Source organism: Sapajus apella, unplaced genomic scaffold (assembly GCF_009761245.1).
Source record: "Sapajus apella isolate SASKATOON/1434 unplaced genomic scaffold, GSC_monkey_1.0 scaffold36, whole genome shotgun sequence".
NCBI classification, from domain to species: Eukaryota; Metazoa; Chordata; class Mammalia; order Primates; family Cebidae; genus Sapajus; species Sapajus apella.
In genome coordinates, this window is record NW_022436976.1 from 5250632 (window position 1) to 5273863 (window position 23232).

The 23232-nt window shown below is 37.7% G+C and overlaps 1 long non-coding RNA gene and 1 pseudogene across 2 annotated transcripts in view; both read right to left on the reverse strand.

Moving 5' to 3' along the window:
- LOC116563784 overlaps window positions 1–23232 on the reverse strand; it is a 164933-nt gene that overhangs the window by 57714 nt on the left and 83987 nt on the right. The window contains exon 2 of one of the 2 annotated variants that reach the window (XR_004274564.1): window positions 1442–1622. The exons of the other annotated variant lie outside the window; for it this stretch is intronic. This is a non-coding gene — a long non-coding RNA (uncharacterized LOC116563784). The remainder of the gene's footprint in view (window positions 1–1441; window positions 1623–23232) is intronic. 2 annotated transcript variants of the gene reach the window in all.
- On the reverse strand, window positions 11070–21072 carry LOC116563782 (annotated as a pseudogene).

Sequence of the window (23232 nt, forward strand, 5' to 3'; positions counted from 1 at the left end):
TAGCAGGTATTTACTGATTTCCTACTATGTGCAAGAACGCTGCCTTCACATTAGTATTTCAGGACTAGCCCAGAAGGAATAACTCTCCTTCTTATCACAGATGGTCACCCACTGAAGTCAGATGCTCTGATTTGGGTCATAGTCACAGGGAGGACTTGTGAGCAAAAGACATTAGCATTTACAGCTAATTCTTTGTTGAATCGAGCTGCCACAGACTTAAAAACATGTACTCAACTGTTTACCAGCCATCATTATGAATTGCAGTGATACTTCCCTTTCCTCTTATCATATCTTTTGTTAGGGACCCCTCACTTCCCCGCTATTGTTAAGCTGGGTGTATCCACATCCTGCTTATTTTGTAATAATTTTTAGAACCTCTTTAATAAATTAATGGACTAGTCTATAACTACTGAGGCCACTACTGAGTAATTTTAACAAAGAGATTGTATAAATACACACACACCGGGGTCTCTTAATTAAAAATATGATGAGTAGATGAAGGTATTTGGAAATAGTTGAAATCAGCAAGTCATTAAAAATTATTCCGTGATACTACTAATTTGTTCATAATAGCCTTATAATTGCAGCATATAAACAAAGACAAATGTGGGTTGGATTCTATGTAAAAATATCAGTCTTGTCTTTTCTACTTAAAAGAGTTATAATTTCCACTTCTGGTGCAGTTGAAATAAGAAATAAGCTATATCCCGTGTGTTTGGTTGACAACTTTTAATGTCTAGGTTCCTTTTCTCAAAGGTGGCCTTCCTTTATAAAACGTTTGTTGTCGGTAGCCTTGTGTAGTCTAGGAGAAATCAGAGATGCAGCTGTCTTATGAATAACCAGATGGGAAATGGAAGATGATCAAACTTCTTCCTAGACCCCATGAGTCAAATAGGAATGACAAAAGATTTTCCTTTGCAACTGGGAGGAGGGTGAAACCTAATTATAAAAAGTCTTGTATACAAATGACAATAATGCCTAACAGGAGCCTCCTCCTTAAAGACAGGAAACCTGTTTTCTAAGCTTTTTCCATCACCAAAATACAGCCAGAGTCTGCTATGAGACTCAGCAGCTGTTGAACAGTGCCAGAAACTCTGATGAACGTCCATGACATTTCCTTCAACAAAGTAATATCCTCCGAAGAGCACGTTCGGAGATCGTTCACACGGACTCAGAGGGGAGAGCGCCACCTATCGTACCACGGCGGCAGTGTCCAGGGCACCTGGCCATCCTTCCAGCCTCCCTTGCACCACCCGCCAGCACATCCTGTTCTGCCCCAGATAGCTGCAGATAGTAATGTTCTGAGGTGGTCTGAAGTTCACCTAAGTGTGCTCATATCACGCTCTATAATGTGAGGAAAACACACGAATTTAAATCAGTTTTTAAAACAACCAGGCCTCTCTTCTCATTTACTAGAATGGAAAAAATTTACTTTTATTACCTCGAAGATGCCAAACAGTGCCATTTTATTACTGTGGGAAGCTGGAAGTCATTTCCGAAACCTTTTGGCAAGGGTGCTATGTAGAGCATCCAGTTCAGTCCTTTAAGTGTCTTCTGAGAACCACCACACAGACTGTGATTTACTGTCTTCAGGAGTTAAAGGGACCCTTTCTACCCTGAAACTGAAGAAAGAAAGGTGAACTGTGTTTACCAAGCATCCCAATGAGACCTGCAAGAATATGAGACAGCATAGAGAGGGGAGCCAGAGGTAAAGAATGTTTTGGTAACCCACATTTTCCAGTATCTACTTTTGCATTTGCTTTAAAAGATTATGTTGGCAGCCTTTAACAGTTGTGATGATTTTTGTATATTGATCAATTGGTCTTTAGGCAACTTTTGCAGACAGCTACACAAAAGGGGGACTCCTTTTCCTTCTTCCTCTTTGATGTTTGCATCTTAAGTAGGTTTTGGTACACTTCCACAGTGAATGCAGTGTCATAGGCTAAATATGTATGTGTATACGTATGTGTGTACATATATACATAGATAATAGACCACTGTGAAAAATAATTACATAGTCTGTCACATCAAAAATGAGAAGCTGTCTGATAGTATAAAAGGAAATCTAGCTGGGCGTGGTGGCTCACACCTGTAATCCAAGCACTTTGGAGGCCAAGGCGGGCGGATCACCTGAGGTCAGGAGTTCAAGATCAGCCGGACCAACACGGTGAAATCCCGTCTATTAAAAAAAAAAAAAAAAAAAAAAAAAAAAAAGAGGAAATCTAGTAAACTCCTTTACTTGACAAAAATCATTGAACTATTGACCTCAAGTAGAAAGACCAATCTTTAATTGCCTTTACAGTTTTAAACTCCGGTAAGCAAACATCAAAGCAACTCTCGGAGCAGGACATGACATTTTTTTCTTGTAAACAACTCCACATCTTTCATGGAGCAATGTCTCTAGCAATTACATCCTTAATAGAATATTGTATTTATAAACTATATCATAAAGGCATCCTATGGTAGCCTACAGTTTCCATGTCTTTTTTTTTTAAAGTGAAATTAATGTTTTCTTACAATATTTTGTTTTTTTTTTTTTTTTTTTTGAGGGCGGGGTTTCGCTCTCGTTACCCAGGCTGGAGTGCAATGGCGTGGTCTCGGCTCACCACAGCCTCTGCCTCCTGGGTTCAGGCAATTCTCCTGCCTCAGCCTCCTGAGTAGCTGGGATTACAGGCACGCGCCACCATGCCAAGCTGATTTTTTGTATTTTTAGTAGAGACGGGGTTTCACCATGTTGACCAGGATGGTCTCGATCTCTTGACCTTGTGATCCACCCGCCTTGGCCTCCCAAAGTGCTGGGATTACAGGCCTGAGCCACCGCGCCCAGCCCTATTTTGGTTATTGATGACAAAAACATTCTTTTATCCTGCTCTACCTATTAAGTAAATATAACACAACACTTGGAGTGGATGAATTTATTACAATATTGGAAACGTTATGTGGTCTGTTTCTTTTTAGGGCCAGGATTATATATCTGTTCTGAAGTATAAGATTCACACTTGACAGTAGGCTTAGGATTTTATGCTGCTTCCATTGCTAAATCTAGTAGCAGTATTAGAGGCCAAACCTTCAAGCAGCGCCTGCTAGACAAATGGCTAAGGGGAGTGGAGGGCTACATCCAGGGAGCCAGGAATGCAGTGCATTCAGCGCAGGAACTCAAAGGTAGCTAGAGGAATAAAAGTCCCCTTTACTTAAAAGAAGTGAAATCTAGCCAAAAACTTTGATAAATACATAATAAAAAGGTAGAGAAAACATCTGAGAGCAAATTTATCACTAGCTTGCTGAGTCATCATTAATGGCCATTAAAAGAAAACAATAGAAAAAAGAACAGTAATTAAAGATAAGGTAGAAAAACAACTGAATTTTTTTTAATAAACTCATCTTCTTAGAAATACACCCAGGAAACTTTGTCTGTTTAAAACTGGCACACACATACTGACTCATTCGTTTGCTATATGTATATCATTTTTTCTTTTATATTTCCATCCATCCATCCATCTTTTCATACATTAATAAATCTATCCATCCTTCATCCAATTATCCATCTATTGCAACCAAGTATTTATAAATTATTTTCTTTTTTCAGCCACTTGTAAATCCAACCTGTTTTAGGTGGCTGCCCTATAATATGTAATATTACTAGTGATAGACATAGAAGATGGAGTCTCTTCTCCCAGGGAGCTTAGAGTCCAAGTGGAGAGAAAGTTAAGTATAGTATTACTACACCATGTGAAAGATGATATGATAGCACTACACTATGAAGATAGAAAGCCTTCTGAGTTAGAGAGGTGGATCTGGGAAGGCCAACAGTAAAGCTGAACTGTAAGAAAAGATGGTGAAGAGGAAAGATAATTCTAGATAAAAAGCATGGTATATGAAAAATGCGTCCTTAATTATTGGTATTCATTTATAGTCACAAAATCATTTAACAAAACTCCACTCCTTAAAACACAACATGGGCAGGGTGTGGTGGCTCACACCTGTATTCCCAATAGTTTGGGAGGCCAGGGTGGTTACATGACCTGAGGTCAGGAGTTCCAGACTAGCCTGGGCAACATGGTGCAACCCTGTCTCTACTAAAAAGATGGAAAATCAGCTGGGCACGGTGGCGTATGCCTGTGATCCCAGCTACTCAGGAGGCTGAGGCAGGAGAATTGCTTGAGCACAGGAGGCAGAGGTTGTAGTGAGCTGAGATCGCGCCATCGCACTCCAGCCGGAATGAAAAAGCGAGACTACAATTGAGAAACCAACAAACACAAAAAACACAACATTATATAATGATTCCATTAATAATAACTCATGGAGGCAATAAAGCTTGGTGGTTACATGTATTGCCTTTGGAACCAGATTTCCTAGGCTTGATTCCTGGCTCTTACTCTGTCTACCTGATAACCTAAGGGAAATTACTCAACTTTTTCTGCCTCAGTTTCCCTTTCTTCAACTGGGAACAGTAACTATTATCTTACAGTGAGTATTATGTGAATTTATGCATGAAAAACTTACATATATTTGGCAGAAATAATTTCTCAATATGTGTTAGGATAATATTTTTCCCTTGGTTAAAATGATCTTACTGATGATATTTTTTTAAGAGATGTGTGAGAGTTATCAGAATCTGAGACTTACTACATTCAGAAACCAAAGAGGCTTCACTTTTCTTAAAACTTTAAAACTGTTTCCACAAATGAGAAAAACCTCTGGAAATGCACTCAGATTTCGGAGTGCAAATTCTGTCTCTGCTTCCTTCTAACTTTGAGGTCTTTAGCAAGTTGTTCAATGCCTGTGCCTCAGTTTCTCATCACAAACAAATGCAGATGCTAATGACACCAGTATCTCCCTCATGAGTCTGCTGGGAGAATTAAATGCTGCTGGGATGATGTGTAAATGTGACTGACATCACCCAAAGCTTTGTTTCATCATCAGCAAAAAAAAACAACAACAACAACAACAAAAAAAACCCTCCTTTAAAATGCTATAGTGGCTAATCTAAGGCTTGTGAAAAATATCTTTCCCAAAATGCTTTCTATAGTTTGAGAGATGACATATAAATATTCTCATCTGCATTTGCCAACTCTGGAAAACACTCCTGAATGCTATTGCTGACTTTGATACGCTGCCTTTGCATCTTTGCCAGAACTTGCTCTGGTTTGCAGCTATTCATAGAATGCCCTTGGATAATGTGATAGGTTGAATTTGAATTACTCCTCCAATCATTTTGGAGCCAGTAATAATGGCAACTAAAATGGTCATCTGGAGAATGAACTAAGCATGGACATTTTCCAATACAATCTCTTTCTAATTTTTGTCCTTAAAATAACTCAAAAGAAGATAATATGCTGTTTGAGTCAGTAAGCCTTAAACACGCTAACATAAAATTAATTTTCTGTATATACTTAATAGATGCTTTAAAAGACCACCACTCTCAGATGGAATAAAAATGCAAAGTGACTTTTAAAAACTCACAAATTATAGCAAAACAGATATTGCACTAGATCTTTTCTCTTTTCCTGGAATCATTTTTAATTGCAATTGTTTGAGGGCTGAGCACCAAGCCATTCAGAGCACTACGTACAGATCGGCTTTAAATACATTCAGCATATCATCACGTTGCTAATACGATACAAATCTTTGGTCTCTCAAACGTCTCTGCTTTCCTCCCACATATCAACGACCTAATACTGTTACATCTACGGCTAGGGCTTGTTAGTCTGCCTGAAGGAGTATAGAAGTTCCAGGCTGGCATAGCTTCTATTTTATTAAAATTTTTTTCTTGCCTGCAACCTGATTTCTTCTGGTCTGACCTAATTCCTTTGATGCCTGGGGCTTGGAGGCCGGTACTAATCTGCATCATGGATGTGTGGAGGAAAGGTAAGACAATTCAAAGAAAAGTGAAAGAAGGAAAGAATGGTACCTGGGTGCAAATGCTCTTTAAAACCAAAATAAGCATTTTGAAAGCAGGACACTTTTGTTTTAGTGCATCCTTTAAGGAAGAACGTAAATTCAATGCATGACCTAATACAAATTTCCCTTCTCTCTTAACTCTTTTCTTTTTAAAGGTATATAGTAAACCATTGTAAAACTATGACAAAAAAAAGAACAGCAGAATGCTAATTGTAGCATCATATGATAAATTCCAGGGTAAGAAAAATATCTGTTTATGAAAACTAAGTCATGCTCTAGATGTCATAATGATAGAAAAGGTTTGCGCTGACTTTCATGTAGAGATCGTGTGACAGTCTAAGCTTTGTTACTAAGCTTTGGAACGTGCTGATATTCAGCGTTTCTTAGACCTGCCCACTAACTTATTGTTTCTCTGGGTCTGTTCCCAGTTTCTTTTTCCCTTTGGGAAGCAGGTTCTTCTTACCGCTCAAATATGCGTCCAACATCTTGTAATCATTAATATACCAAAGGCAGGGGCAAAGGGGGCATATTTTCAAAGTGTCTCTGCTCTCTTGATTTTGGATTACTATGAATCCTGGAGAAGTGGGAAGGTGAAATTTATCCTTTCTTGCTAACAAATTGCATGCCTTTTTTGAGATGTTAAAAAGTTGTAATTTTTTTTGCATGGATTTACAAGAAATGGGGAGGGTGTCCATTTGTGATTTGATTAATAGAGCTTCACAAAGTCATCCTTACACCTGCTTCCATCAGAAGAGATGTACTTTATTTAAAGCAAGAAAATGATCAGTAACAGCTATTGTTTTCAACACAGTAGCACGTCTTGGTACAGGGATATTTTCACTTCACAGATGTTTAAAGTCACTTGGAGCTCAGCCTCCAAGCTTGTTATTCATTTGGCATCCAAATTCATGTTTTATAGCCATGTGACTATTTTATGTGCCAAAAATAGAAGGAATCCTCTGGATTTTAGAGCTATACAGTAGCTGCCTAATCTACACAGCTTCTGTGTTTCAGGATGTATTTGCAGATTCAAAATTTGTATTTCAGTCAATTGTTTAAAACCATTTATTCAACAGATATTTAGGGCTGCTAACTGGTACAAATGTGTGTGTTTTCCTTGTTCCTCCCAGAGGTAGGAGGTATCTCCTTTTTATTCTCCTTTTATTTTCACTTGTATTTTAGTAGTGGATACACCAGTGAGCAGGAAAATAATCACTACACAGATACTGAGAAGGAAAGAAAAAGAAGAGGGGTTTGTAATCCAGATAATTCACAACACAGAAAGCTAACAGAGGCATACCCAATGATAGATAGGATATTAGATTATTAGGGGTGTGTGTGTGCTATATTTTAACACAAGCCCATGGAATCAGCATTTTTCACACTGCAGAAAAATTTTGGCAGTCTAGTCTGAACATTTCTTCTAACAGAACTGGAAAGGCCATTTGAAAACAGTTTAAGCCCACACATCATTTCTTATCTGATCCAAAGAAATAGAAAGTCATACACTGGTACAAACTGTTGCTACTTTATTTCATTGGCTCCTCGCATGTAAACTAATGAGCATTTATGAGCAGAAAATCCAGCTATGGAAGATCCCAAACCATGCATTATGGTTTTCTTTAGCAGAGATACCAAAAATGATCTCATGTTTAGTTTTATATTGTTCAGTTCTGAAATCCATTATAGCTTGTACATTGGGCAGGTAGAGATTAATTTGCGTTTGTAAACGTGCACACCCTTGGGGGCAGTTGTATTTTATGCGCGGGTGAATGAGGATCTTCTAGCAGCAAATCTATGGAGCTGACTTTCTTATGCCTTCTATTTTTTTCAAGCACTAGTCTAAGCACATGAACAGCAGATTGCCAATTTTAAACTGCCCCTTGAACTTATTTTTTAGTTTAATGTTATAATTAATGTGGTTTGTAAGCTAACATTAGGTGTAAACTTTATATGGATATACGTACATGTATTTTCCTCAGACACAAACATTTTTATTATGTACAGTAAGAATGATTTATATTTACTTCAATACAATGACCCATTTAATAAACAATGCTACCTACTATGAAATGAAATAAACAGAAATTTTTAAAAATGAGCATTCCATCTTACAGTGCATCTAGGAGAGACTGCTTATATTTTTGCTGTATTTTTACAAAAATGAAAAAATTATGACAAATATGTATTAGATTAACTTGTATAAGGTTTACTCCATCAAAATTCCTTTGCATCCTATTTTATTTTTACAGAATTCTGATGAGGAATATGTAGTGCTGAATTGCTTAAGCAAGCTAGACCTAATGCTTATGATAATGATCACAGCAATTACAAACACAATAGATGTACATTGTCCCAAATGAGATCTGAACTCCTGTTGAAAGAAAGACAGGGCCTCTTCCTTTTTTTCCTGTGTGTGTCTTGTGTAACAACCTCATTGTCTATAACTAATAGATAAAAATGCAATGAGGTGAGTCTGTAATACGACAGATAGTGAAATAAACAAACAAAATTGCTTACACTTCTGCGCGCTGTGCTAACCCCTTTCTCAGATGATCTTAGAGGCTTTACCTTTTTCTAATTTTGCTAACATCTCACAGGCATGGAACAGCGCCCCCCGCCCCCCACCCCAACCCTCCAGCTCCTCCCTCTCCCTTCTTTTCTCCTTCCCGCTGTTTCATTACATTTTCTTATGTGCATACCATCAAGTCCTCTTGGACACATAATCAGATTTGTGCCAGACTATGTTTCTTGGCTTTAATGGTTAGTTAGCTTTCCAGAATACACATGCTGCTTTATACACACTTTTATTACTGACATCATGAGAATGCATCTCTCCTATGTTTACAATTGGGTGTTCACCCTTAAATAAAAGCCATGAGATCAGGTTTAAGAGAATTGTTGTTTAAGAGAATCTTTGAAAAGCAGAATAAAAACAGCTGTTATCTGCTTGAACCATTTCATTTTCTTTCATGATCTGAATGATAATGATGTGTAACAGTGGGCAGTCTCCGGCTTTCATTATACACCATACATCAGAGCCTCTTTCAGGATGGAATTGGGTCTCTGTCTCGGAGTTCCAACAGGATCTTTTCAACCTCACTTCTAACAGGTGTTGGTGTTTGGGGGAGGGGGTGAAGGGAGAATAAAACACCTTTGCTTGTTTTCCCACTGACCTCCGGATCCAGGAGGCTGGTTTTCATTGCCAATGTGGGTTTGAAAGTCAAACCAGGTCCTTGCTGCAATCTCTCCCGCCAGGAACAGATTACAAATATTTCCACATGTCAAACAAATGAACAATAGGGTGGTCCTTATTAATCAAAGCTCTTCTAAACCAAGTACAGATGGTAGCATTGAACTTCTCTTCCATGAAGATTTCTGAAGACGGGAGGAAATAGATCTCACAGAAACGCACATTTCTTCCAGAGACACCAGACGAGGAATAAGGAGCTCAACCCAAATGTAACCAAAAAGGAAATGGAACAGAACAATAACAAATAAATAAAAAATTTAAAACACCGGTATTCTTCATGATCCAAACTAGAAGGCTGATTGAGCTTATTTCCATTCAACACTCCCTTATCGCAAGCTGTTCCTGAGGATTCTGCAGCATTTGCCTAGAGACTGACAAGCTCAAATTGGTTTTAACCTCCAGAGTCCCCTTTTCATATCGCAGATGTTGCTGATTGGGGAGCAGAGTTCCGCTTTCCCCGAAGTATGTGATTTCCAGGCTCTGGTGGCATCTACTACTGAGAGCCTAACTCCTCTCAGACAACAATGTCATTTGTTATTTTTAATTAACAGAAAAATATCAATAGCAATGTTTGAAACTGCATTGTATTCAAAACTTGAGAGTGAAGAGAGTTAGGGAAGCAATTTTATTTAAAGAACAGCCCAGAGGCTGGATGCATGGCTGTGTTTCTCTGACTCCAGCTGTATTACCTAAGCCTCTTGGGTGGCAAAAAAATGGGTTGAGAAATCTCCTGGGAACAAAGACTCCTTGGGACGTTCTATGTCACCAGATGTTACTATTTAGGAAGAGAATATTTCAAATGTCTTAGCAAAATTGGTTTCACTTTTTCACTCAAGATTGGTGCTATTATGGTCCCATGTAGTCAGTCCTTCAAGGTGAAGGATCAAACGAAGCTAAGATGTCACTCAGCTCACACCTTATCTCAAAGTGGTGTTAAACCTAAATTGTATTTGAAAGGTGAAAATTCTGTTGTGAAGCCCTTAACATAGAGGGTCTCTGATTTCCACTGATAAAATAAAACTCCATGATGTAAAAACTTTACCAGAGGCCATTTCTCTTTTTAGCCTAAATCTTTTATACTGCAGCTAAGAGTGTACTTCCTCTTAATCTGATCTCAGTAAAGAGAGCAATATTCAAAATACTTTAATGTACGGTTAAAGATTTTTCAAAGTCTCCTTTCAAACTTTTCAACATAATTACAGTAAAGATGGGAAATTTTTCTGCTAATAGATTAAGTATGTGCCTGAAACCTCAGATTAATTATAATCTTTTTCAAGAGGACTAAAATTATATAACTTTTTATGAGGAGATAACACTTTATTGGATTTTAAAAGGAAATGAAATATTCTTTTTAAAGAATATATAGGCATTACGTATAAAAACAATTCCTTTACATGTCGTAATTAGGATTTCATAATGACTTTTTTGGGGAGGTGTGGAAACTGTCCAACTAATATCTTGTTGAAAATAAAAGGCCTTATGAAAATAATCTCTATTATTATTTTTTAAATATGAGATATTTTGTTCAATATATAAAATAGTATTTTTCCTTTATTTCCTTTTTTTTTTTTTTTTTTTTGGTCATGCAGGCTGGAGTGCAGTGGTGCAATCATAGCTCACTGTAGCCTCCGCCTTCCCAGCTCAGGTGATCCTCACACCTCAGCCTCCTGAGTAGCTGAGACTGCAGGTGGGCAACACCCCTATGGCTAATTTTTTTTTTTTTTTCTGATTACATACACATATTTAACAGTACAGTTTTACACAGAATGTTAAGAGCACTTATCTTCGTATTTCACAGAAGGGCTTGAAACATACGGACTTTCCATTAGTAATCATACAATAGCACATCTAAATCTAATTCCTAAATAGATGATGCATTATAATTTTCTGGAATTTAAAGGCTTAATGACAATCATCAGGGGAGGAAAAAGAGTAAGTTTATTTTGCATAACTGACCGAAAAACATAAATTCAAGAAATAGTAAGTGGAATTTAACATGGTCTCCTGCGCCCTGAAGGAGGTGGTGCCCGATTTGGAGGGGCAATTGCTATGTCCAAGTAATCTCCTATCTGGAACTGTCTATCGTCTGAGTAGACTTCTTTTACTAAGCTTGTCGGTTCTTTGAAGGTTGCATCCAACCAAGTGTAGATCTGCCACTCGCTGGACGAGGCGTTTCCCCAGGAGAACTCGTCCCCTCGGTGGTGGCGGCGGTGGTTACTGGCGGTGGAGACCCACGGCAGCAGCAGGCATGTCTTGGCTTGTCAATTGGCTTCTCTGCCTCCTTCTTAATTTCCTCCTGGGCAACGCGCGACTCCACTGCCATCTTCCTCCCATGCCTGCCTAATGTTTTCATTATTCATAGAGACCAGATCTAGACTTGAACTCCTGGGCTCATGCAATCCTCCCACCTCCGTCTCCCACAGTACTGGGACTACAGGCATGAGTCACCACACCTAGTCTGAAATAGTATTTTTCCAATATCCCATTTGGGGTGTTCAGTTTTCTGAATATGTGGCAGTCCATCCAATTCTAAATTAATGCGGAATCATTGCCAATGCCAAAAAAGACTTCATTCTTCCCATTTTTTTGTGTGATGTTGAATAAGTGATAGTATCTCAGTGAAACTGACTTTCCCTGAGAAAGTGAAAGAAAGCATGCTGCTCCTCAGGGGGCATTCCTCATGCCACACTTGCACGCACCTAAAAAGGCTTCTTAAGGCACCACCATAAAATTCAGGGCAGGAGATGTACTCTGTTCCATAAGCAAACACAGTAACTTCCATGTGAAGACAATGAAAGATGAATCCATATATTAGAACCTCAACACTCTCGAGGAAAGCCTGAAAAATTATTCTAGAATGTCAACATAGCGTTTAGAATTTTTGCTAAAAGCCATCTTTATATTCAATTCAGATATGATACAAAATCTATAAATATTAATAGTCATCTTGATTTGTCTACTCCTCTCTTGTAATTAAATTAAGGATAAGGAGCTGCCACATAATCTGTTAGGTGGAATTAATAAGAACATACATGAGAGAAAGAAAGAATAATTTTGATGGAAGAGTCAGAGTAAAAAATGAAAGAAAAGGAAGGAGAGATCTGAATCTCCACCTGGAGAAATGTATTAGTCTGAGGAAATTTGGAATGACTACTCACCAGAATATGGATTAAAAAGTTAACTATATTGAACAGTAATTAACATTTTAAAATGCTTACCTCCTACTGAGCATTTTATTCATTGCTTTATACTTATTCAGAGTTTCTGAGTGCAGTGGCTAAGAGCTTAAATTCTGGGTTTGAATCTGACTAGTTCTTTGACCTCAGCCCAATAGCTTCCTTGTGCCTCCAGCTCCTCATGTATAAAATGTGATGAAAAACTCATTAAAAAGCCTTCTTCATGGGTTTATTATGAAGATAAATTGATTAAATATTGGGAAGATCTTGGAACAGTATCTGGGACATACTAAACACTATGCAAGGGTTTATTATGCAATATTCTCTTTTAATTTTCACAGGAACTTTCTACGATACAAACCATTATTTTCCTTTTAAAGTAAAAATAATTGGAGCTTCAAAGTTGATTACCTTGCCTAAGATCATACAGCTAGTAGATGGTGGCAAGAGGGTTGGTATTCTGTATATCACAGCTTCACCATGCTGTAGAGTGAACTTATATTTAACTACCAAATAAGAAATTCTGATAAAAATCAAAGACATTGGCTTCACTGACTACCATCTCTCTCTGCCATCCTAGGAAGAGTAGCAGATAAATGTACAAATATAGAAACATATACATTGCAGAATGTATATAAATGTGCATTTTGGCATATCTAATTTTTGAACCCATTTTTCCTTTCCAAGAGTACCCACTTATTGAATTATTTGATAATAACACTACTTTTGATATGCCAACCTAGAGGTACCATCACTAAAGAAGAAGGGTTATGGCCAGATGCAGTGACTCATGCCTGTAATCCCAGCATTTTGGGAGGCTGAGGTGGGTGGATCACCTGAGGTCAGGAGTTCGAAACCAGCCTGGCCAGTATGGTGAAACCCTGTCTCCACTAAAAATACAAAAATTAGCTGGGCGTCTTAGTGTGCACCTGTAGTCCCAGCTACTTGGGAGACTGAGGTATGAGAATCACTTGAACCCAGGAAGTAGAGGTTGTTTGAAAATGGGTGTCTTCTACACTATACTGAAAGCTCCATGAATGTAAGAATTATTTCTGGTTTGCTTATTCTTTTATCTCTGGCACGTAGAATGGTGTCCAGTATGAAATGAGATAGCCGCACAATGTTTGCCATATTAATCAACAAAAATCTCCGGCCTCTGATGGGCTGTTAGGGGGTGATGGTGGGAGTTTAAATAAAGGCTGATGCACATGCATGGCATGTCGGAGGCTGTGAGAACAAGAATGCTCTGTGGAGAGTGCCATTTCAGGGTTGTTTCAAAACAAAATATGGACAAAAGATAATACTAAGAAAATGGAAGACAATAGGAAAAACAAGATCAACTTAAGAAAAACCTGAGTTGTTTTGTTTCAGAGGAGGGTAGGAAGTTCAGGAGGAATTTTTGTTTTGTTTTTCACAGTAGTTGTAGCAGCTTTGAGTTGATTCTCTTTCTGAAATCTTATTAAAACAAGGTGGCTATGGTTAGAAGCTATAGGTTAGAATAATGTATACCAAGAGGGTTGATGGCAGCAGTAATATCACCTTTATATGGTGGATTCTCTTGGTATGTATCAAAGAATTATCACCCAGTGACACCTGGGTGCAGGAACTTGTATGTGATTAATCAAGGAAGCACCTTCTCTGTTGAACTCTGGAGAGAAGTTTCTGTACCCAGCAGGTGAAATAACATACTGGGGAGCCTGGCAGGCAGAGTGGCATATTCCCTCCTGACCTCAATTTCCCAGCCACGGTGCTGTCTGTTTGTGTGTAAGAGCACTAGGCTAAGAAAAACAGCAAGGATTCTATCAGGACCCCACAGTATAGGGAGATAGTGATATCATTTAGTCAAGTAAAAAGGCTAGATTTCAGTGGTATCTGTGAAAGAAGAAAGATAGATTAATTTGGTTACCCATTTTAAAAGAAAGCATGCCATCTGCTAAATCTTTCCTTACCAATTTATGTCCATTTAGTTTACATATCTTGGAATTGTAAAACAAACAATTACTAATTTTAATCCTTTAGTGGGAAATCTTTATTCTCATTCTTTTTTTCTCTATGGCTGAACAAGTTATTATCTTTAAGGAGAGGCTGTTTCTAGGTATATAAACAGAATATATACATTTGGGTTTATTTTATTTTCAAGATAAAAGTTAAAAATGGGACAAAATTATGTGGGTTTTATTCTTCTTAATAGATAATCCCTTAATGCACAGTGAGTTTGAACAGGTATCTGGAAATGATGCTGCTTAATGATTTCATGGACAACTAAGACATTTCCTGAGGATGACTGACTAAAAAAAAATTCTCAGAAATCAAGCACTCTTAAAAACATGCAAAATGAGGAGGACAGAGCAAAATGGTCAACTAGAAGCTCCTAGCACTCGTCACCCCACAGAGGCTGCCAAAGCAACAAATAAACTATATTCAAATACAGTAACTAAAGGACAGTGCCAGCATACATCAAAGGAGCTACATAGACCCCGGAGAGCATAGAAACTCAGCATGGCCACATAGAGAACAGAAGGAAGTACCTGCTCTTTACCACATCTCCCCACAGCTGGGATCAGCTGGGAACCAGGAGGACCTTCTCGCTATAAGGAACAGGTAAGCTAGAGGATCCCAGTTGTCCCAGGCAGAAACTATAGTCTTCAACCCTGGACAACTATAGTCTTCAACACTGGGGTCTCCTGCCTGTGTGAACTCTAGGCAGCTGAGGGAGCTGCCTGGATAGGAAGCAGCCCCAGGCATCCCAGAACAGTCTCATCCCGCTGTGCCCAAGCAGAAGAGGTACTGCCTCCTGGAGAAAAAATACTCTGGCCACCCAGAGCAAGTACCTTGGCCATCACCTACCTGGTACCAATGTTGAAGCATTTTTGCCCAGACATGAGGAAGCTATGCCTTGGCTATCCAGAATGGCCACAAATCCTAGCAACTAAGCTGAAGTAGCACCCTGCCTTCTAAGGAAATGGTACTTGAGGCATTCAGAACAGTCACTCTACTGGGGCTGAGTTGAAGAGGTGCATTCCCTGAGAAAGTGTTGCCTTCCTTGGCAGAACTGAACAGCTACACATCCTAGGGCTGAGTTGATGCAGTACCTCACATCCCTGGGAAACAGAGTGCTGGCTGAGCTGACATCTTATTTTAAAGGGCAAATAACTCTAGTACTCTACTTCCCTGGAGCTGGACTCACTTCTTAGAGCCTGAACTGCTGAGATACCCTTCTTTCCAGGGAGTGGAATCATTGCTGTGCTGCTCCCTGTCTCCTGAGTCCCAAAAGGCAGCTGTGTCCAGCCATTCTGGGGTACTTGCTGCTGCTGCACCTGGACTAATAAAGTCTAGGATACAGCTGAGCTTCACTGTTTCAGGGTCTAGAGTCACCAGTACATAGCACCTCATCCCCTGTGACCCACATTACCAGTAAGACCAATTTGCTCAGGTTCCTCAACTACAGCCATAGCATGCTCCCCAAGCCCAAACTTCTGGAGCACTATCTTCCCTAGAGTTCGGCCAGTACAGTTCCCAGTTTCCAAGGGGTAGAATCATAGTTACAATCTAGCTCCCAGTGCCTTCTAGGCAGTGCCTTAGAGTCACAGATACTGGCTCTGTGGGCAACGTACATTTATCTCTGCCACAGACAGCAAACTTGAATCCCAAAGTCCAGGTGCTACCATAGGTTCACAGACTGAGTCTAGGACACGGGCCCCAAAGATGTTTCTAGTGCCTGCACCAGGAACCCTGCACTGCTGCAGCAGCTTGTAGGTCATGTCAGACCAGACAAGTTGCATACCCTAAGATAAGTCCCCCCATTGTGGGGAAGTGAGAACGGAAGTACCCCCCAAAGCCTTTATCACTGAGGAACTTAACCTATCCTACCAATACCACTGCCACAGACTTCTACAGCCTAGACCACTGAGGCACACACAGTTATTGCTAATATTGAATATAGCTTAAGAACACCATTCTGTCTACCTGGAAAAACAGTCACTACTCCTTTCCCAACCAGCAAACTAAAACCCAACTGCAAGTCATTTTCTACAAAAGCTGCTGTAGAAAGTTTGGAAGAAGTTACTGCTCCACCAGAGGCACAGACATCAACATCAACACAGGGATACAGGGAACATGAAAAAGCAAGCAAAAATATAATATCACCAAACACTCACAATAACTGTCTAATTACAGATCCAATGAAAAGGAAACTATGAATTGCTGGAAAAGAAATTAAAGGTAATAATCTTAAGGCAACTCAACAAGATATAAGAAAATACAGATAGACAATTTAACAAAATCAAGAGAGCAATTCACAATATGAACAAGAAAGGTAGCAAAGAGACAGATGTCAAAAGAACCAAACAGAAATTGTGCAGTTGAATAATTCAACGAATAAAATAATAGAGAGCTTCAGCAGCAGACTCAACTAAGCAGAAGAATAAATCTATGAACTTGAAGATGGGTCATTTGAAATTACCTGATCAGAAAAAAAAAGGAAATAAGAAAGAAGAGTACTGAAGAAAGCCTACAAGACTTATGCAATACCATTGTGTGAAGAGCTATTTATTTGTATTATAGAGTTCTAGAAGAAAGAGAGATGGAAAAAGGCATAAAAAACCCATTTAATAAAATTATAGCTGAAAAGTCCCCAAATCTCAGTAGCGATGTTGATATGGTTTGGATTTGTGTACCTACCTAAATCTCATGTCAAAATGGAGGAGGGGCCTGGTGGGAGGTGATTGGATCATGGGGGTAGATTTCCCCGTTGTTGTTCTCATGATAGTGAGTGAGTAGATTCTCATGAGATCTGATAGCTTAAAAGTGTGTGGCACTTCCTCCTTCACTCTCTCTCTTCTGCTTTGTCATGGTAAGATGTGCCTGCTCTTCCTTCACCTTCCACCATGATTGTAAGTTTCCTGAGGCCTCCTAGTCATACTTCCTGTTAAGCTTCAGGAACTGTGAGTCAATTAAACCTCTTTTCTTCATGAATTACCCAGTCTCAGGTTGTTCTTGATAGTAGTGTGAAAACAGACTAACAGAGATATGGATATCCAGATTTGGAAAGCTCAAAGGCCCTCAAATAGATTCAACCCCAAAAGATTCTCTACAAGGGATATTATAGCCAAGTTATCAAAAGTAAAAGACAAAGAGAATTTTTAAAAACAATAAGAAAAAGGTGTCAAGTCAAGTGTAAGAAAATCTCCATTAGATTACCAGTAGATTTCTCAGCAGAAGTCTTATAGACCAGGAGAGAATTGGGTGATATATTTAAAGTGCTGAGAGAAGAAAAAGAAGGAAAAACCAACAGCTAACCAAGAAATACACTCAGTAAAGTTATCCTTCAGAAATGAGGGAGAAATAAAGTCTTTCCCAGACAAGCAAAAACTGAGTGAATTCATCACCACCAGAACAGCCTTGCAAGAAATGCTTAAGGCAGTCCCACATATGGAAGTAAAATGATGGTGATCACACCACAAAAACATGCAAAAGTATAAAACTCACAGGTAAGGCAGATTAATAAAGGTAAAAGAGAGTTTCACTATAGGAAACCACAAAACTGCAAAGGTAGAAATGAGGAAAAAAAGGAAACAAATGTTATAAAAACAACCAAAAAACAATTAGCTAAGTAACAGGAGTAAGTCCTCACCTATCAATATAATCTTAAATGTAAACAAATTAAATTCCTTACTTAAAAGTTATAGACTGACTAACTGTATAAAAATATGACACAGCTGTATGCAAAAAAAAAAAGTGTCACCTTGTAAAGACACAAATATACTGAAAATGAATGGATAGAAAAAGGTATTCCATGGAAACAGAAACAAAAAGTAAGAAGGGGTAGTTATATCAGATATAAGAGACTTTAAGTAAAAAACTGTAAAAAGAGACAAAGAAGGTCATTGTATGAAAGGATCTATTCAGCAAGAGAATATAACAATTATAAAAATATACACATGCCGAGCCAAGTAGCCAGATATATAAAGCAATTATTATTAGCCTAAAGGGAAAGACAGATTACAGTACAATAATAGTTGGGGACTTCAACATCCCATTTCAGCATTGGACAGATTATCAAGATTAAAAAAAAGCAGCCAAGAAACCTTGGATTTAAACTGCATTTTAGGCCAAATGTACCTAACAGATATTTACAGAACTTTTCATTCAACAGCTGCAGAATACACATTCTTTTTTATCAGCACATCAAACATTTCTTCAGCATAGACCACATGTTAGGCTGCAAAAGTCTTAACAAATTTAAAAGAATTGAAATAATAACAATTATCTAAGAAAGAAAAGACCTAAATAAATAAAAACAGAAACAAAAAAAGGAGACATTATAACTAATACCACAGAAATACAAAGAATCACTAGAGACCATTATGAATAGCTCTGTGCCAACATGTTGGAAAACTTAGTGGAGATGGTTAAATTCCTGGATGCATACAACCTACCAAGATTGAACCAAGAAGAAATAGAAAACTTGAAGAAATCAATCGCAAGTGATAAGATTCAATCAGTAATAAAAAGAAAAGCCCATCAAAGAAAAGCCCAGTACCTGATGGCTTCACTGCTGAATTATATCAAAGACTTAAAGGAGAATGAATACCAATTATTCTTAAACCTTTCCAGAAAACTGAAGAAAAAGAATTCTTCCACAATCATTATATGAGGCCAGCATTACTGTGATATCAAAATAAGACAACAACACAACAAACAAAGAACACCAGAGGCCAATATCCCTGATAGACATAGATGCAAAAATCCTCAACAAAATACTAGCAGGCCAAATTCAGCAGCAAATGAAAAAATTATTCAACATGATCATATGGGATTTATCCCAGGGATGCAAGGATGGTTCAACATAAACTAATCAAAAAACATGACGAATCACACAAACAGAATCCAGGATAAAAACAGTGGATCACCTCAATAGATGCAGAAAAACCATTTGACAAAATTCAGTATCCATTCATTATAAAACCCCTCAACAAACTAGTTATCAAAGGAATGTACCTCAACACAATAAAGACCACATGTGATAACCCACAGTTACCATACTGAACTGAGAAAAACTAAAAGCTTTTTCTCTAAGAATTTGAACATGACAAGGATGCTCACTCTCACCACTTTTGCTCAATATAGTACTGGAAGTCCTAGCCACAGGAATTAGGCAAAACAAAAACAAAAACAAACAAATAAACAAACAATAATAACAACAAAAACAAGAGCAACCAAAGATGAAAGGACTTACTTTCCTTGTTTGTGGGAACATGGTCACATATATAGAGAACTCTAAATGCTCCACCAAAAAGCTGTTAGAACCAATAATCAATTCAGTAAAGTTGCAGGATACAAAATTAACATGCCAAAATCAATAGCATTTGTATACACCAACAATGAACTAGTGAAAAAAGAAATCAAGAAAGCAATCTCATATCCAATAGCTACAAAATCATTACCTGGGAATACATTTAACCCAGGAGGTAAAAGATCTCTACAAGGAGAACTATAAACACTGATGAAAGAAATTGTAGAGGACACAAAAATGGAAAGATGTCCCATACTCATGGATTAGAATTAACATTGTAAAAATGACCATATTACCAAAAGTGATCTATAGATTCAATGCAATGCAATGACATTGCATAGAAAAAACAATTCCTAAAATTCATATGGAACCAACCACAAGAGACTGTGAATAACCAAAGCAATTCTGAGCAGAAAGGATTACCAGAGCCATCCCACTATCTGACTTCAAAATATACTACAAAGCTAAATAACATGGTACTGGCATAAAAACAGATGCACAGATGAATAGAACAGCCTAAAGAACCTAGAAATAAATTCACATATTTACAGCTATTGATTTTTGACGTAGTTGCTGAGAACATTTACTAGAGAAAGGTCCGTCTCTTCAATAAATACTTCTGGGAAACTGGATATCCATATGCAGAAGAATGAAACTGGACTCTTATCTTTCACTGTATACAAAAAATAACTTAAAATGGATTAAAGGCATACTTGTAAACACTGAAACTATAAAACTACTAGAGGAAAACATAAGGGAAACCACTTCAGGACATTGGACTGGACAAAGAGTTTATGGAGAAGACCTCAAAAACACAGCCAGAACAGACAAACAGGATTATATCAAACTGAAAAGCAGCTGCACAGCAAAGAAAACAATCCACCAAGTTAAGGGACAACTAACAGAATGGGAAAAAATATTTGGAAAGTATTCATAGGACAAAGGATTACTAACCAGAATATGCAAGGATCTCGAAAAACTAAATAGCAAAAACCTGACAAACTCCCAAAGAACCTCATCTGAAAAGAGGCAAATGAATTAAATAAGCATCTCTCCAAAAAAAGACATACAAATGGCCAAAAAGTATATGAAAAAAATGTTCAACATCACTAATCATAAGGGAGATGCAAATCAAAACCACAATGAGATATCATCTCACCCCAGATAGAATGGCTATTATCAAAAATAAGTGACCAGGGGCGGTGGCTCACACCTGTAATCCCAGTACTTTGGGAGGCTGAGATCACTTGAGGCCAGGAGTTCAAAACCAGTCTGGCCAACATGGTGAATCCCCATCTCTACAAAAATCACAAAATTAGCCAGGTATGGTGACACACACCTGTAGTCCTAGCTACTCAGGAGGCTGAAGCATGAGAATTGCTTGAACCCGGGAGGTGGATGTTGCAGTGAGCTGAAATCGTGCCACTGCACTCTAGCCTGTGTGACAGAGCAAGACTTGTCTCAAAAATAAGAAAGAGACAAAAAGTAACAAATGTTGGTAAGAATGTAGAGAAAGGAGAACTCTTATATACTGGTTGATGGGAATGTAAGTTAGTGTAGCCATTATGGAAAATAGCATGCAGGTTCCTGAAAAATATTCAACTGGAAATACCATATGATCCAGCAATCCAACTACTGAGTACATACATCCAAAGAAAGGAAATCAGTATATTGAAGAGATATCTGTACTCCCATGTTTGTGGCAGCACTATTCACAATATCCAAGATACGTAATTAACTTTAGTGCTCAATGGCAGATAAATGAATAAAGAAAATGTGGCATATACCCACAATGGAATAATATTCAACCATACAACAGAGTAAAACCCCATCGTTTGTGGCAACATATATAAGCTTGGAGGACATCACCTTAAATAAAATATGCCTCAGGCACAGAAAGCTAGATACCATACATTCTCACCCAGATGTAGAAGCCAAAAGAGTTGATCTCATGGAAACAAAGATAGAATAGTGGTTACTAGAGGCTGGAAGGGTACAGGAGGAGGGGAGACAGAAAAAGTTGGTTTAATGGATACAAAAATTACAGCTAAATAGGAAGAATGAGTTCTAGTGTTTTATAGCACCGTACAGTGACTATAAATAACAACAATCTGCTGTATATTTTCAGATAGATAGAAGAGTGGATAAGAGATTGCTCAATTAGTCAGAATCTATAATAAATAATAATACATATATAATAATAAATCCTTAACAAGAAATCTATGGCACCCATTATATTCCATAGGAGAAAGTGTAGAGCTACTCAAACTTGAATTTTTTAAAAAACAGACAACAAGTAGTGTAATTCCATTTTAAAAATAGACATCTATATATCGATGTATGCAGTAAAAGTCTAGAAAGAAGTGAAAATGTTTTATATTTTTCTCTGAAAGGTGTTAGGATCATAGGTGATATTTTTTTTCCTTGTTACCTTTAAATATCAGTAAATTCTACAATAAGCATGTTAATACTTTCATATCCAGAAAAACAGTAAATTATTCTCATTCTGTGAGAAAACAGGAAAAAAAAGCAAGACAATGGTGTTAGCATGGTAGGTGTTCAACTATTATTTGGTGGTTGATTAAGGTATATTAATTATATGGGGTATATTCCTTGTTTATTATCCTCATGCATTTATTTGGCACAACCCTTCTTAGTATTAAACTTTGCCTAGGATTAGGGTCTTATATGGTAGCATCCTCCTATCTCTTCATTCACCTATGCATCTCGTTGGCATTTCTTCCCTGCTGCTAAATTAAAATAAGATAACAATACTTAAGTAATTAAAAAGGGAGAGGAAGTGTTTAGAATCTTCTTTCTTACCCAAATGTTAAGCTGGCATAGGATTTATTTAGACAGGAATAAGACCAGGAACTGTTAGTTGAAGAGGGCCTCATATATGAAGTAATTGGTGCTTACTTTATAAATGTTCTTGAATGCCTTTCATGAAATTCTACATATGTACAATGCTCTGTTTTTTCCTGGGGCATGGAGTTTTGTGTGCTATCTGAATCTTCTATATAACCAGGCTCTGATCACCAATGTCATCCCTACCCCAAAATGATAGAGGCAACTGGGGATGTTTAAATATCACTTGCTGATAATTTTTGATTTCTAAAAAATATAATTGCTAATAGAATTTTTACCATCCGATTTATCTCCTCTCTTATGAGAGGGTAGGGAACTAGTTATATTTTCTTTTTTCCTCTTTTCCTTTGTAATGTTAGATCTCCATTGGAGAGAAAAGAACAAACAGCTGGAACTTATAACCATTTGGAAACATCAACAATATTGAAATTTACACTCTCATGTGCAGATGTTATCAAACAATCAAAAAAGTGTGTACAAACAATGAAAGAGGAAAGGAATTTTATGGAAGTATGGTTTAATTGGATGGGGTACAAAAAGTTACAATTATTATTTTTCAGAAAAACATTGTGAATCAATAAGATGAAAGGGATTACATTAGAGCAAGATTTTGCAAAAGATGTTGTAACTCAGTGATAGATACAGTCTATCCTAGATGACTGACTTTATGAAACAAGTATCGTTTTACCCACACTGCATTATATAAGAAAGAGAAGCTGCACTAATAAAAAGAAACTTTG